A 15,651-nucleotide genomic window follows, 5' to 3' on the forward strand; every position below is an offset into this window, starting at 1 on the left:
GCTGCCTCACGGCGCCAGAGACCCGGGTTCCATCCTGACCACGGGTGCTGTCTGTACGGAGTTTGTACGTTCTCCCCGTGACCTGCGTGGGTTTTCTCCGAGATCTTCGGTTTCCTCCCACAGTCCAAAGGCGTGCAGGTTGGTAGGTTAATTGGCTCGGGTAAAATTGTAAATTGCCCCTAGTGTGTGTGGGATAGTGTTAGTGTGCAGGGATCGCTGGTCGGCGCGGACTCGGTGGGCCGAAGGGCCTGTTTCCGCGCTGTATCTCTAAACTAAACTAAACATATGCTTGAACAGAATTGGCTCTGAAACTCGACAGGAACACATCACAAATCGAAGAGAGCTTGATGGTTATGCTTCAAATTACATTAAATTTATAATTCGATAAATTGGTTATTACTCTGGAAAACATGGAATGCAGACAAGGAAATTTGATTTCATGCTCCATCACATTCTCCAAGCTAGCTTTTAGCCCTCTAAAAGCACAACTCACCGCTCTGAATAGCAGCCGTAATGCACACCCAAGCTTCATTTCATTTTCATCCCTAAATTGTCATCCCTTCTCCCTGGTTCATGCTGGTTCAGGGTTCAGTGACACAGTGTGGAAACAGGCCCTTCGGCCCAACCTGCCCACACCGACCAACATGTCCCAACTATACTAGTCCCACCTGCCCATATCCCTCCAAACTTGTCCTATCCATGCACCTGTCTAACTGTTTCTTAAACGATGGGATAGTCCCAGCCTCAACTACCTCCTCTGGCAGCTCGTTCCATACACCCACCACCCTCTGTGTGAAAAAGTTACCCCTCAGATTCCTATTCAATCTTTTCCCCTTCACCTTGAACCTATGTCTTCTGGTGCACGATTCACCTACTCTGGGCAAGAGACTCTGTGCATCTACCCAGTCTATTCCTCTCATGATTTTATACACCTCTATAAGATCACCCCTCATCCTCCTGCACTCCATGGAATAGAGTCCCAGCCTACTCAACCTCTCCCTGGAGCTCACACCCTCTTGCTACCAGTAATCTACGGACAAACCCACCAGCTCATTAACTCACCCACTTCAAAGAGCAATTGAGAGTGATGAAGGATTGATCTCCAGATTACACAGCCTCGCAATCCAACTGCCAGGAAATGACAGCCAAGAGTCCAACGTGTTTAATTGTCAGATCTACCGAGAATGGAGCGAGGATTTCATCCTTACTTGCAGCAGCATAAACATAGGTTGTCATAACAGGCATGGCAGGCTGTTGGTGTTGTATCGAGTTAGAGCACCAACAGAGGAACTTGATGTGAGTGAATTCAGTCATATAGTGTGCTGTAGTTTGCAACCACATGCCCACTATTATGATAGACACGCCAACCTAGTCTTACAAAGTACTGAGACAAACCCAGGCAGCCACTGTGAATACTGACAGAAAACCATGAAGTACCCCTACAGATAGAGTCAGCCCCCCGAGAATGCTCTGTTAACATAGACCCCCTGTACACACACACACACTCCCCGAAACCCCCTGTACACACACACACACTCCCGAAACCCCCTGTACACACACACACACTCCCGAAACCCCCTGTAAATACACATTTTCTGCACTAAGCAAAATCTTGTTCATTTTCAAGTGTTTGTTTCATGATGTGATAAATGTCAATTGCTGCCAAATAACCTCCCTGAATCTGGAAAATATCCTACACTGGTGGTCGATTGTAGTGTGGGGGGGGGGGGGGAAGCTGGAAGAGAGGTGGTGGCCGGACGACGCCTGGCAAGCGATCAGTGAGGGAAGTCTGATTGGCAAATGGTTGGACAAAGGCTTGAGCTGGTAAGAAGCAAGGTTGTGAGATAAGAAGAGAAGATGTAAGAGGTGTAAGGCCGGGGGAAGGGATATGGGGAGAAGGGGACAGGAACGGAAGGTGGGGGTAGGGGAAAGGGGTGCACGATGGCTTTACATTTCATGCCTCATCTCTCCTTATCCCCTTATCTCAACAGTTATCAGGCTATTCAACACTACGATCTCCATTGGGCTGTGAACTACACAGACTATTATTGTTATTGCTGCACTATTATTGTTTGTATATGTGCTTGTATGTGTGTGTGTATATATATATATATATATATATATATATATATAAATTGTTTTTATATATGTTATAACATATATAACATATATAAAAATAATTTCATTTTTGTATCTGGGACATATGACAATAAAACACTCACGACTCTTGTTTTTTTACCTCTGGCCTTTGTCCAACCATCAGAATCACATTCCTAGGGCGTCACGGTGGCACAGCGGTAGAGTTGCTGCCTCACGGCTCCAGAGACCCGGGTTCCATGGTTCCATCCTGACTACGGGTGCTGTCGTACGGAGTTTGTACATTCTCCCCATTGTATATTGTCCCCAGTGTGCGTAGGTTAGTGTTAGTGTGCGGGAGTCGCTGGTGGGTGCGGACTTGGTGGGCACAGGGCCCGTTTCTGCGCTGTGTCTCTGAACTAAACTAAACTAATATTCATCACCGTGTATGTCCCATGCGATCAGTGTGATCCACGATCAACTAGCTGCCATGTCGTGACGTAATGGGATGCATGATGGAAATGCAATGCATCCCATTACATTACGCGATGTCAGGGGAGTCCCGAACCTGGGGCCACAGTTTAAGAATAAGGGGTAGGCCATTTAGAACAGAGATGAGGAAAAGCTTTTTCACTCAGAGAGTTGTGAAGCTGTGGAATTCTCTGCCTCAGAAGGCAGTGGAGGCCAATTCTCTGAATGCATTCAAGAGAGAGCTAGATAGAGCTCTTAAGGATAGCGGAGTCAGGGGGTATGGGGAGAAGGCAGGAACGGGGTACTGATTGAGAATGATCAGCCATGATCACATTGAATGGTGGTGCTGGCTCGAAGGGCCGAATGGCCTACTCCTGCACCTATTGTCTGTTATCTATTGTAGGATGTCTCTAGCCAGCGGTGTCCTGGTGATATCGAAACTCTCTGAAAAGGCTCTCCATCCACATCTGTACCCCACTGCTAACCCTCCCTCCTCTAAGTCCAAAGGCTGGGAGCCCTTCAAAGGATTAAACATTGTACAAGATGGCGCTAGAAATGTGGTGACTTGTGTACGGACTCAGTGTGGTTTACCATCTTACACTCACACTTAGTATGATTGTGCCTGATGTATAGTTGGATTGTCACTGAGCTGTATGCAAAAACATAACGTCACTGTTCTTAGATCCACGCATCAATAGAAACATAGAAACATAGAAAATAGGTGCAGGAGTAGGCCATTCGGCCCTTCGAGCCTGCACCGCCATTCAATATGATCATGGCTGATCATCCAACTCAGTATTCCGTACCTGCCTTCTCTCCATACCCCCTGATCCCTTTAGCCACAAGGGCCACATCTAACTCCCTCTTAAATATAGCCAATGAACTGGCCTCAACTACCTTTTGTGGCAGAGAATTCCACAGATTCACAACTCTCTGTGTGAAAAAAAAGTTCTCATCTCGGTCCTAAAAGACTTCTCCCTTATCCTTAAACAGTGACTCCTTGTTCTGGACTTCCCCAACATCGGGAACAATCTTCCTGCATCTAGCCTGTCCAACCCCTTAACAATTTTGTAAGTTTCTATAAGATCCCCCCTCAATCTTCTAAATTCCAGCGAGTACAAGCCGAGTCCACCCAGTCTTTCTTCATATGAAAGTCCTGCCATCCCAGGGATCAATCTGGTGAACCTTCTCTGTACTCCCTCTATGGCAAGAATGTCTTTCCTCAGATTAGGAGACCAAAACTGTACGCAATACTCCAGGTGTGGTTTCACCAATGCCCTGTACAACTGCAGCAGAACCTCCCTGCTCCTATACTCAAATCCCCTCGCTATGAATGCTAACATACCATTCGCTTTCTTCACTGCCTGCTGCACCTGCATGCCTACTTTCAATGACTGGTGTACCACGACCCCCAGGTCTCGTTGCATCTCCCCTTCTCCTAATCGGTCACCATTCAGGTAATAGTCTGCTTTCCTGTTCTTGCCACCAAAGTGGATAACCTCACATTTATCCACATTATACTGCATCTGCCATGCATTTGCCCACTCGCCTAACCTATCCAAGTCACGTTGCAGCCTCCTAACATCCTCCTCACAGCTAACACTGTCCCCCAGCTTCGTGTCATCCGCAAACTTGGAGATGTTGCATTCAATTCCCTCGTCCAAATCATTAATATATATTGTAAATAGCTGGGGTCTCAGCACTGAGCCTTGCGGTACCCCACTAGTCACTGCCTGCCATTCTGAAAAGGACCCGTTTATTCCTACTCTTTGCTTCCTGTCTGCCAGCCAGTTCTCTATCCACATCAATACTGAACCCACAATACCGTACCGTTGAACCATTGAACATGCAAGGCCAGAGTGGTGGAGTACAGGTGCATGGTTCCTTGAAGGTCGATTCGCAGGTAGATAAGGTGGTCAAAACAGCTTTTGGCACTTTGGCCTTCATCAGTCAGAGTATTGACTATAGAAGTTGGGAGGTTATGTTGCAGTTGTATAAGACGTTGGTGAGACCGCATTTAGAATATTGTGTTCAGTTCTGGTCACCATGTTATAGGAAAGATATTGTCAAGCTTGAAAGGGTTCAGAAAAGAATTGAGGATATTGTCAGGCATCCCGAGATGCTGCCTGACCCGCTGAGTTACTCCAGCATTTTGTGTCTACCTTCGATTTAAACCAGCATCTGCAGTTTTCTCATACACTGAAGAAAGCTCAGGATGTGCACATCCCCTTTAGAGTGAAGGGCAAAGCAGGCAAACGTAAGGAAGCGTGGCCGACGAGGGAAACTGAGACATTAGTCAAAAACAAGATGGATGCATGGAACAGGTATAGGCAGCAGGCATCAAGTGTATCCCTGGAGGAGTTTCGGGAAGTCATGAGTAAACTGAAAAAGGAAATCAGAAGGGCAAAAAGGGGCCAGGAGAAAGTTCTGGCGGGAAGCATTAAGGACAATCCCAAATGATTTTATAAATACAAAAGGGGGAAAAGGGTAACTAGAGAGAGAGTGAGACCTCTCAGGAATCAAAGCGGTCACCTCTGTGTGGAGCCACAGGAGATGGGCAAGGTCCTCAATGAGTATTTCTCCTCTGTATTTACCGAGGAGAAAGACAGTAGGACGGAGGAACTTGGAGCAGTAACTGGAAGTGCCTTGAGAGCAGGGTACTGAAGGTACTGTCGTGTTTGAAGGTAGACAAATCTCCAGGGCCTGATCAAATATATCCGAGGATATTGCGTGAAGCTAGAGAGGAAATTGCGGGAGCCCTGGTTGAGATTTACGCGTGGTCCTTAAATACAGGAGCGGTGCCGGAAGACTGGAGGGGGGCAAATGTTGTGCCTCTTTTCAAGAAGGGCTGCAGGGAGAATGCTGGGAACTATAGGCCGGTGAGCTTAACATGTGTAGTTGGTAAGTTACTGGAGAGTATTCTGAGAGATAGGATATGCGGGCATTTGGATGGGCAAGGGCTGATTAGGGACAGTCAGCATGGGTTTGTACGTGGGAGGTCGTGTCTCACAAATCTGATTGAGTTTTTTGAAGACGTGACCAAAAAGGTTGATGAGGGCAGAGCTGTAGATGTTGTGTACATAGACTTCAGTAAGGCATTCGACAAGGTTCCACATGGTAGGCTGCCTTGGAATGTTAGATCGCATCGCACAGGAGGATGAGGGGTGATCTTATAGAGGTGTATAAAATCATGAGAGGAATAGATCGGGTAGATGCACAGAGTCTTTTGCCCAGAGTCGGGAAATCGAGGACCAGAGGACATAGGTTCAAGTTGAAGGGGGAAAGATTGAATAGGAATCTGAGGGGTAACTTTTTCACACAGAGGGTGGTGGGTGTATGGTACGAACTGCCAGAGGAGGTAGTTGAGGCTGGGACTATCCCAATGTTTAATAAACAGTTAGACAGGTACATCCTACATAGGAGCAGAATCAGGCCACTCGGCCCATCAACTCCACCATTCAGTCATGGCTGATCTATCTCTCCCTCCCAACCCCATTCTCCTGCCTTCTCCCCATAACCTCTGACGCCCGTGCAAATCAAGAATCTATCAATCTCTGCCTTAAAAATATCCACTGACTTGGCCTCCACAGCCGTCTGTGGCAATGAATCCCACAGATTCACCACCCTCTGGCTAAAGAAATTCCTCCCCATCTCCTTTCTAAAGGAACGTCCTTTAATTCTGAGGCTGTGCCCTCTGGTCCTCGACTCTCCCACTAGTGGAAACGTCCTCTCCACATCCACCCTACCCGTCAAAAGCAGACGTTGGCGAGCTTCAAAAGGAATCCCTTGCATGGCGGATGTATAAATGTTAATGAGCTAAGTGCACACACACACGTAGGTCTGTCTGAAGCTGATTGAAATTTTCCACTTAAGTCAGCAGAGCGCCTGGAAATGAAACAGTGACAAGATTAAACGCCATAAAGCCACTGAGGCCAAGGGTTAGAGTGAACACAGACTTCCTCTGACATGTATATTACCCTGCTGGTGGGCCTTAAATGCATCAAAATCATATTTCTCCTGATCTACATGTGTCTTCTTATCATGACAGCCATCTCCAAGTGAAATTGTTAAATTGAGGAGCAGCTTTTGGGGCTGCGTTATATTGCAAGATTGATTCGGAGTGAAACGCATTTTGTGTGCAAAGCTTCCATAACCATTAGCCGGAAAAACGCACCATCTGGCATGGATTTAGCTGGATAACATTTCCTCCTTTACACGTTAACATCTGATGGTTGACACACTCTGCCTTCAGATTGTCTAATCTTCAGTGCAACCATTTCTCTTTATGAGAGGCAGATTGATTTGGAAGCAAGCAATAAAAGATCCTCCCTGGACAGAGGTCACACATATGTGAGCCGTAACCATGCAGCGAGCGATTTAGAGACATTCCTTTGATGCCAGTGAGTGCCTGCATCAAGGCAGTCATTTACGTCTAATACAATTCAGATTCTAACCCTGGAATCTGTCGTGTTGTCGACTGCCTTCTTCAGCTTATGCCCAGGGCACAGAGCGATGCACAGAGATCTGGGTCCCCATTGTCATCATGTTCACGTGCACATTGACTGCACTAGAGACAATAAATGGATCGATTGTAATCATGTACAGTCTTTCTGCTGAAGAGAGACACAAAATGCTGGAGTAACTCAGCGGGTCAGACAACATCTCTGGAGAACAGGAATAGGTGACTTTTCGGGTCGAGACCTTTCTTCAGACTTTTTCACACCTGAAACGTCACCCATTCCTTCTCTCCAGAGATGCTGTCTGACCCGCTGAGTTACTCCAGCATTTTGTGCCTATCTTCGGTTTAAACCAGCATCTGCAGTTCCTTCCTGCCCACATTGTCTTTCTGCTGACTTGTTAGCACTCGACAAAAAGCTTTTCACTGTACCTCGAGACACGTGACAACAGACTAAACTGAAACTGAACTGAAACTGAAACCTCCATCTCTTTGTCCTTCCTTCTCAGCCCCACACAAGCCATGCCACCTTCTAGTCCCTCTTCTGGGATTCTTCTGCTCTCCCCCCATCCCCAAGCACCAGGTCTCAAACTTCACTGTAGAAACAAGGAACTATAGATGCTGGTTAAAACACAGTGATCGTGCTGGAGTAACTCAGCGGGTCAGGCAGCATCTGTGGAGAACATGGATAGGTGACGTTTCACAGAGTGCTGGAGTAACTCAGCGAGTCAGGCAGCATCTGTGGAGAACATGGATAGATGACGTTTCACAGAGTGCTGGAGTAACTCAGCGGGTCAGGCAGCATCTGTGGAGAACATGGATAGGTGACGTTTCACAGAGTGCTGGAGTTACTCCAGCATTTTGTGTCCATCTTCGGTTTAAACCAGCATCTGCAGTTCCTTCCTAAACTGTACTCATCTATGTCCCTCCCTCAAATTCTGCTCGTTTGGAGTTCCATTTTCCATCTCAACTAACCTTGCCCAAGTCCTCATCACTCAAGCACTCTCTGAGCCAGTCTAGAATTACCCACAACCCATTACTCTGAACTCCCTGACAACATCTGGAAGAAACGGGCGGCAGGGTGGGGCAGCGGTAGAGTTGCTGCCTTACAGCGCTTGCAGCGCCGGAGACCCGGGTTCCATCCCGAATACGGGCGCTGTCTGTACGGAGTTTGTACGTTCTCCCCGTGACCTGCGTGGGTTTTCTCCGGGTGCTCCGGTTTCCTCCCACACTCCAAAGACGTGCGGGTTTGTAGGTTAATCGGCTTGGTGTAAATACAAATTGTCCCTAGTGTGTGTAGGGTAGTGTTAGTGTGTGGGGATCGCTGGTCGGCGCGGACCCAGTGGGCCGAATGGCCTGTTTCCGCGCTGTATCTCTAATCTAGACGAAACTAAACAGTGAGCAGCGATGGAGCACAGGGCAGCCGGCGTGAGTGTACTCCAGCCTACAGGTGAAAGAACTGGTGGGCATGAGGGGAGGATTGGGGGAGGGGGGGGGTGCACTGCAATGCTGACCCTTATATCTGCAAGTGGCTGAGGACATGTCCATCAAGTTGCCTTTCTGGCTACACTGAGAATATTCCCATCCTGTGCATTGTCGAGCTGCTAAGATGCCGCACAGTTTGCGAAAGGGAAGAGATGTCATCTGCAACTTGCGGGCAAGGCTCCGAAGTTGTTAATCTTTCATCAGACGCTGGGCGGAGGGATCTTGAAAGCTGCTTCAGTTGATCTATAATTCAGAGAATGCCCCATCCTGTCTGTTCCACCTGACTGGCCCTGGAGTAGGTGAAAGGCTGGGCCCTGCGATATCTGCCAAAGTGCCGCCTTCACTTTAGTGAGGCGTCTGTCGGCACTGGGCCTGTACTCGCTGGAGTTTAGAAGGATGAGGGAGGACCTCATTGAAACTTACAGAATAGTGACAGTGAAAGGCCCAGATAAAGTGGATGTGGAGAGGATGTTTCCACTAGTGGGAAAGTCTAGGACCAGAGGGCACAGCCTCAGAATTAAAGGATGTTCCTTTGGGAAGATGAGGAGGAATTTATTTCGTCAGAGGGTGGTGAATCTGTGGGATTCATTGCCACAGACGGCTGTGGAGGCCAAGTCAGTGGATATATTTAAGGCAGGGATAGATTCTTGATTAGTATGGGTGTCAGGGGTTACGGGGAGAAGGCAGGAGAATGGGGTTAGGAGGGAGAGATAGATCAGCCATGATTGAATGGCGGAGTAGACTCAATGGGCCGAATGGCCTCATTCTGCTCCTGGAACTTATGGACTTATGACTTTATGAAGCTTCAAGGCCATTCAGCCCCTCGAGTGTCCTCTGCTGTTCCAGCCGCCTGGTAATTCGCTGCAAACACTGCAGGTCAGTTTCGTTTAGCTCACCCAGCTCAACCTAGAGTAGCTCCACAGGCAGCCTCTCCAGCCCCAAGCCAGGGGCTGCTTCACCAGTAGTGGGCAGGGGCTTGCACCAGCTTCCCAGCACAGCAGTAGGGACAGGCAGCATCTCTGGAGAGAAGGGATGGGTGACGTTTCGGGTCGAGAGGGTCCCGCTGAGTTCCTCCAGCATTTTGTGCCTATCTTCGGTTCGAACCAGCATCTACAGTTCCTTTCTGCACAGCACAGCAGTCAAGTCAGTCATCTCTCTCCCTGTATATTATGCTATTTTGACCCCTTTGACACCAATTCCATTTGCACTCTCGTTCCTAGAAACACACAACCAGAATGCTGAGTGTATGTAAACACAATCCACATTTTTTTGTGATGTTTTACTTACATTCCCTGTCCCAAATACTGATTTTAACTTGTAACTCCCCCTGAATTCCTTGAAATCGTTAAGAAACTCAAGGGAAGGAGGCCTCTTTTTCAGACTAACCCAAACACATCTTATAGAAATATACAGTATAACATTATTTAGGGATTGGACAGGCTAGATGCAGGACAAATGTTCCCGATGTTGGGGGAGTCCAGAACCGGGGGTCACACAGTTTAAGAATAAGGGGTCAGCCATTTAGGACTGAGATGAGGAAAAACAAATTCACCCAGAGAGTTGCGAATCTGTGGAATTCTCTGCCTCAGAAGGCAGTGGAGGCCAATTGACTTGTTTTTTTCAAGAGAAAGTTAGATTTAGCTCTTAGGGCTAACGGAATCAAGGGATATGGGGAAAAAGCAGGAACGGGATACTAATTTTGGATAATCAGCCATGATCATACAGAATGGCTGCTCGGCTGAATGACTGAATGATCGGTGCTGGCTCGAAGGGCCGAATGGCCTACTCCTGCACTTATTTTCTATGTTTCTACATTTCTATATGTTTTTACATATAGCAGCTCAAAAGACATATTTCCAAATATAAAGAATGGGAAGCAGAAATGATGTACGGAATCAAATGTCTGACACACCATTTATAGCCAAATAATTTAACGGCTCATTCTTGATAATGAAGTCGTACTTTTGCAGTGCAGGGAATATATGCACTTAGCTCCAGATAGAGGAATAACTAAATACAGGGATTATGGAGCCGTTTGACAAGTCACAAATGTTACTGTTTGAAACAGGAAAACAAACTGCAAAACCAAGTTTTAAACGTTTTAGTTTAGTTTAGAGATACAACGCGGAAACCGCCCCTTCAGCCCACCGAGCCCACGCCTACCAGCGATCCCCGCACACTAACACTATAAGAATGTAGGGAGTGTAGAAAGTGGGACACCATAGAACTGGTGTTTGGTGGTCAGCATAGACTCGGTGATCGTGTAAGAAAATAACTGCAGGTCAGGCAGCATCTCAGGAGAGAAGGAATGGGTGACGCTTCGGGTCGAAAGAAGGGTCTCGAATGGCCGAGCAGCCATTCAGTATTTTAATATTATATTTATATTATTAGTAGTATTTTGTACAACAAATATATTTTGTATTATTTGCACAACCACCTATTAATTAATAATTATAATCTTGCTCTGTTTCGTCCATTGATGTGAAGAAATGCTTCTGATTTGAATCAGGGTTTGAGGTACTAGGCATTTTCAAAGATGGACACAAAGTGCTGGAGAAACTCAGCGGGTCAGGCAGCATCTGTGGAGAACATGGATAGGTGATGTTTCACAGAGTGCTGGAGTAACTCAGTGGGTCAGGCAGCATCTGTGGAGAACATGGATAGGTGATGTTTCACAGAGTGCTGGAGTAACTCAGTGGGTCAGGCAGCATCTGTGGAGAACATGGATAGGTGACGTTTCACAGAGTGCTGGAGTAACTCAGTGGGTCAGGCAGCATCTGTGGAGAACATGGATAGGTGACGTTTCACAGAGTGCTGGAGTAACTCAGCGGGTCAGGCAGCATCTCTGGAGAGAAGGAACCGGCCTTTCCCCTGACTCTCAGTGTGAAGATGTGTCTCGACCCGGAAAGTCACCCATTCCTTCTCTCCAGAGATGCTGCCTGACCCGCTGAGTTACTCCAGCATTTTGTGTCTGTCTTCGGTTTAAACCAGCATCTGCAGTTCCTTCCAACAGCATGTAGGAAGGGGGATCCCCGCTAGGTGGCGCTGTTATCCTTTGCAAAGGTGCCACATCCTAAATATCAGCTGGACGGCTTTTGTGGAAAGCGTTTGTGCGAGGACAATGTGTGGTGAAAGATAAAGTTACGTTGTCCTTGTGATCAGTGACGGGTTGTCTCTAAAGAGCTCTATTAACTCACGGCAGGTCAGTTTTGTCGAGGGAAATCCCAGCGTGGGGAGAAGCCACTGTTAAGATTGAATGGTCCACATTTTCCAGGACAAAAATATTCACAAATGGCCAAGCATGCCGCAAGAGCGACTTGTGCCATAAAAGCAAAAGAATGCAAAAGAAAACAGGGCGCAGACACCCGGGTTCCATCCTGTGCAGGGATCGCTGGTCGGCATGGACACGGTGGGCCGAAGGGCCTGTTTCCGCACCGTATCTCTAAACTAAACTAGAAAGTAGAAAATTTAAAAGACAATAAAATAATACTGTAAATAAATAAAGCTGCTCAGGACAGTGAGTGCGAGAGATTCAGGTTCATGTGCTGGGTCCGTGATCTTCAGGGGAGACCTGTTAGGTTTTCTTCCCAATTCCATTGGAGGCTCCACTCGCCACAGATGGAGATGAGATCTGAGAAACACTGCACGGGGGGGTCACAGAGTGATACAGTGTGGAAACAGGCCCTTCATAGAGTCACAGAGTGATACAGTGTGGAAACAGGCCCTTCATAGAGTCACAGAGTGATACAGTGTGGAAACAGGCCCTTCATAGAGTCACAGAGTGATACAGTGTGGAAACAGGCCCTTCATAGAGTCACAGAGTGATACAGTGTGGAAACAGGCCCTTCATAGAGTCACAGAGTGATACAGTGTGGAAACAGGCCCTTCATAGAGTCACAGAGTGATACAGTGTGGAAACAGGCCCTTCGGCCAACATGTCCCAGGTACACTAGTCCCACCTGCCCGCGTTTGATCCATATCCATCCAAACCTGTCCTATCCATGTACCTGTCTATAATTAGAGCACATGGTATTGGAGGTAGGGTACTGACATGGATAGAAAATTGGTTGACAGACAGAAAGCAAAGAGTGGGGATAAATGGGTCCCTTTCAGAATGGCAGGCAGTAACTAGTGGTGTACTGCAAGGCTCGGTGCTGGGACCGCAGCTATTTACAATATACATTAATGACTTGGATGAAGGGATTAAAAGTACCATTAGCAAATTTGCAGATGATACAAAGCTGGGTGGTAGTATGAATTGTGAGGAAGATGCTATGAGGTTGCAGGGTGACTTGGACAGGTTGTGTGAGTGGGCGGATGCATGGCAGATGCAGTTTAATGTGGATAAGTGTGAGGTTATCCACTTTGGTGGTAAGACCAGGAAGGCAGATTATTATCCGAATGGTGTCAAGTTAGGAAAAGGGGACGTACAACGAGATCTGGGTGTCCTAGTGCATCAGTCACTGAAAGGAAGCATGCAGGTACAGCAGGCAGTGAAGAAAGCCAATGGAATGTTGGCCATCATAACAAGAGGAGTTGAGTATAGGAGCAAAGAGGTCCTTCTGCAGTTGTACAGGGCCCTAGTGAGACCGCACCTGGAGTACTGTGTGCAGTTTTGGTCTCCAAATTTGAGGAATGATATTCTTGCTATTGAGGGCGTGCAGCGTAGGTTTACTAGGTTAATTCCCGGAATGGCGGGACTGTGACTCTATGAAGGGCCTGTTTCCACACTGTATCACTCTGTGACTCTATGAAGGGCCTGTTTCCACACTGTATCACTCTGTGACTCTATGAAGGGCCTGTTTCCACACTGTATCACTCTGTGACTCTTTGAAGGGCCTGTTTCCACACTGTATCACTCTGACTCTATGAAGGGCCTGTTTCCACACTGTATCACTCTGTGACTCTATGAAGGGCCTGTTTCCACACTGTATCACTCTCTGACTCACAGTGTGCTTGAGTAACTCAGCGGTCAGGCAGCATCTCTGCAGAACACCAATGGCTGATGTTTCGGGTCGATGTTGGAACAAAGGCCAAAGAAAGGCAGGAGGGTGTGAGGCAGGTTCGAAGTGTTGTGGATTGTAAAGCCAGAGGGAGGAAATTGGCAGTGAGGGGGGATGAGTGGAAGGGAGAAATAGGAGTGCAGGTAGGCACAGGTTCAGTTTAGTTTATTGTCACGTGTACCGAGGTACAGTGAAAAGCTTTTGTTGCTTGCTAAACAGTCAGCAGAAAGACAACACATGATTACAATCGATCCACTTACAGTGTACAGATACATGATAAGGGAATAACGTTTAGTGCAAGGTAAAGCCAGCAAAGTCCAGTCAAGGATAGTCCGAGGGTCACCAATGAGGTAGATGGGAGGTCAGGACTGCTCTATGATTGTGGTAGGATGGTTCAGTTGCCTGATAACAGCTGGGAAGAAACTGTCCCTGGGAGACACTTCTGTACCTCTTGCCCGATGGGAGAGGGGAGAAGAGGGAGTGGCCGGGGTGAGACTGGTCCTTGATTATGCTGCTGGCCTTGCCGAGGCAGCGTGAGGTGTAGATGGAGTCGATGGAAGGGAGGTTGGGTTGTGTGATGGTCTGGGCTGCTGGCCTTGCCGAGGCAGCGTGAGGTGTAGATGGAGTCGATGGAAGGGAGGTTGGTTTGTGTGATGGTCTGGGCTGCGTCCACAACTCTCTACAATTTCTTGCGGGTCTTGGATGGAGCTGTTCCCAAACCGTGCTGTGATGCATCCCGATAAAATGCTTTCTGCGGCTCATCTGTAGAAGTTGGTGAGAGTTGTTGGGGACATGCTGAACTTCCTCAGCCTTCTACGGCAGTAGAGGGGTTGGTGAGCTTTCTTGGCCATTGCTTCAGTATGGGTGGTCCAGGAGAAGCTGTTGGTGATATTGACTCCTGGGAATTTGGGGAATCAGAGAGGAGGTGGAGGGAGATGGCAGCGGTAGTGGACGCTGTTCAAAGGAAATTGGGGGGTGGGTGGGGGCGGGGTCTTACCTTCCGCACCCTCGAGGTCAGCTGTGGGAGGTGCTTCACATCTCAGGAAAGGAAGGCAGGAGAGGGTCGGGCGAGGAGAGGGAGATCAGATCGCGGGACGACCGGAATGGAGGCGACGGCTGCATTGGACCTTTGTGGCCGACTGTAGCTGGGGCTGGGAAATGGTGGCAAAATGATGCATCTTGCATGTATACTCAGTGGGCTGGTGTGTGCACACTGTACTAACCGGGGCGATTGTGCATATGTATGAGGATAGTCTTGCTGATCTGTATGCAAAATGTGTATCTCACTGCACCTGGTACACGTGACAACATAGAAACCATTGACCATTGAAGGAAACCATTCTGGGCAGTTTCTTCCCAGCTGTTATCAGGCCACTGAACCGCCTCTCACCAACTGGAGAGAGGTCCTGACCAAAGATACTAGAGGAGCAAGATAGGCCACTCGACCCTAACAACCGTAGTACGTCACGGCGCCATTTTAGTCGGCAGAAACTTGCAGAAACATTTAAAAAGAAAAATAACAACAATCTGTGCATTGATAGATGAGATATATTCTGCATTTTAATGGTATCATCACACATACTGTTCCCCCAAAACACTGATTACACTGCGAGAGGCAGAGTGAACGGCGGGTTTTGCTTACTAAAATGGCGGACGTTACGCTCCTTTGCGTACTACACCAGTATAGACGATTTAGACGGAGTGGTTCATCTTGCTCCTCTAGTATTTTTAGTCCTGACCACCCATCTACTTCAGTGGAGACCCTCGGACTATATTTGAATTGGACTTTATCAGACGGGTAAATCTATATTTAAATCTATATGGTATATCTTTGCACTAAATGTTGCCCCTTTTATCCTGTCTCTGTGGACAGCTTGATTATGATCATGTTTTGTCTTCTTTGACTACATAGCACGCTTACAAAAGCAATTCAGTGTACCTTGGTACGCGTGACAATTATAAACTAAACTTAATTATCTGATGATTCATTTATTTCTCAAACACTCTGTTCCCACTTATTTGGCATTTGCATGACCTAATTTGAATAACTACTTAATTCAATTGTTCTTAGCACTAAGGGAATAGAATGGCATTATTGAGAGGAGGCTCCATTTGCTGGTGCTTTCCTTGCAATACCCCACGTTTGGTGAAAATAGTCAT

The sequence above is a fragment of the Rhinoraja longicauda genome, chromosome 42, assembly GCF_053455715.1.
Source record: "Rhinoraja longicauda isolate Sanriku21f chromosome 42, sRhiLon1.1, whole genome shotgun sequence".
Taxonomy (NCBI): Eukaryota; Metazoa; Chordata; class Chondrichthyes; order Rajiformes; family Arhynchobatidae; genus Rhinoraja; species Rhinoraja longicauda.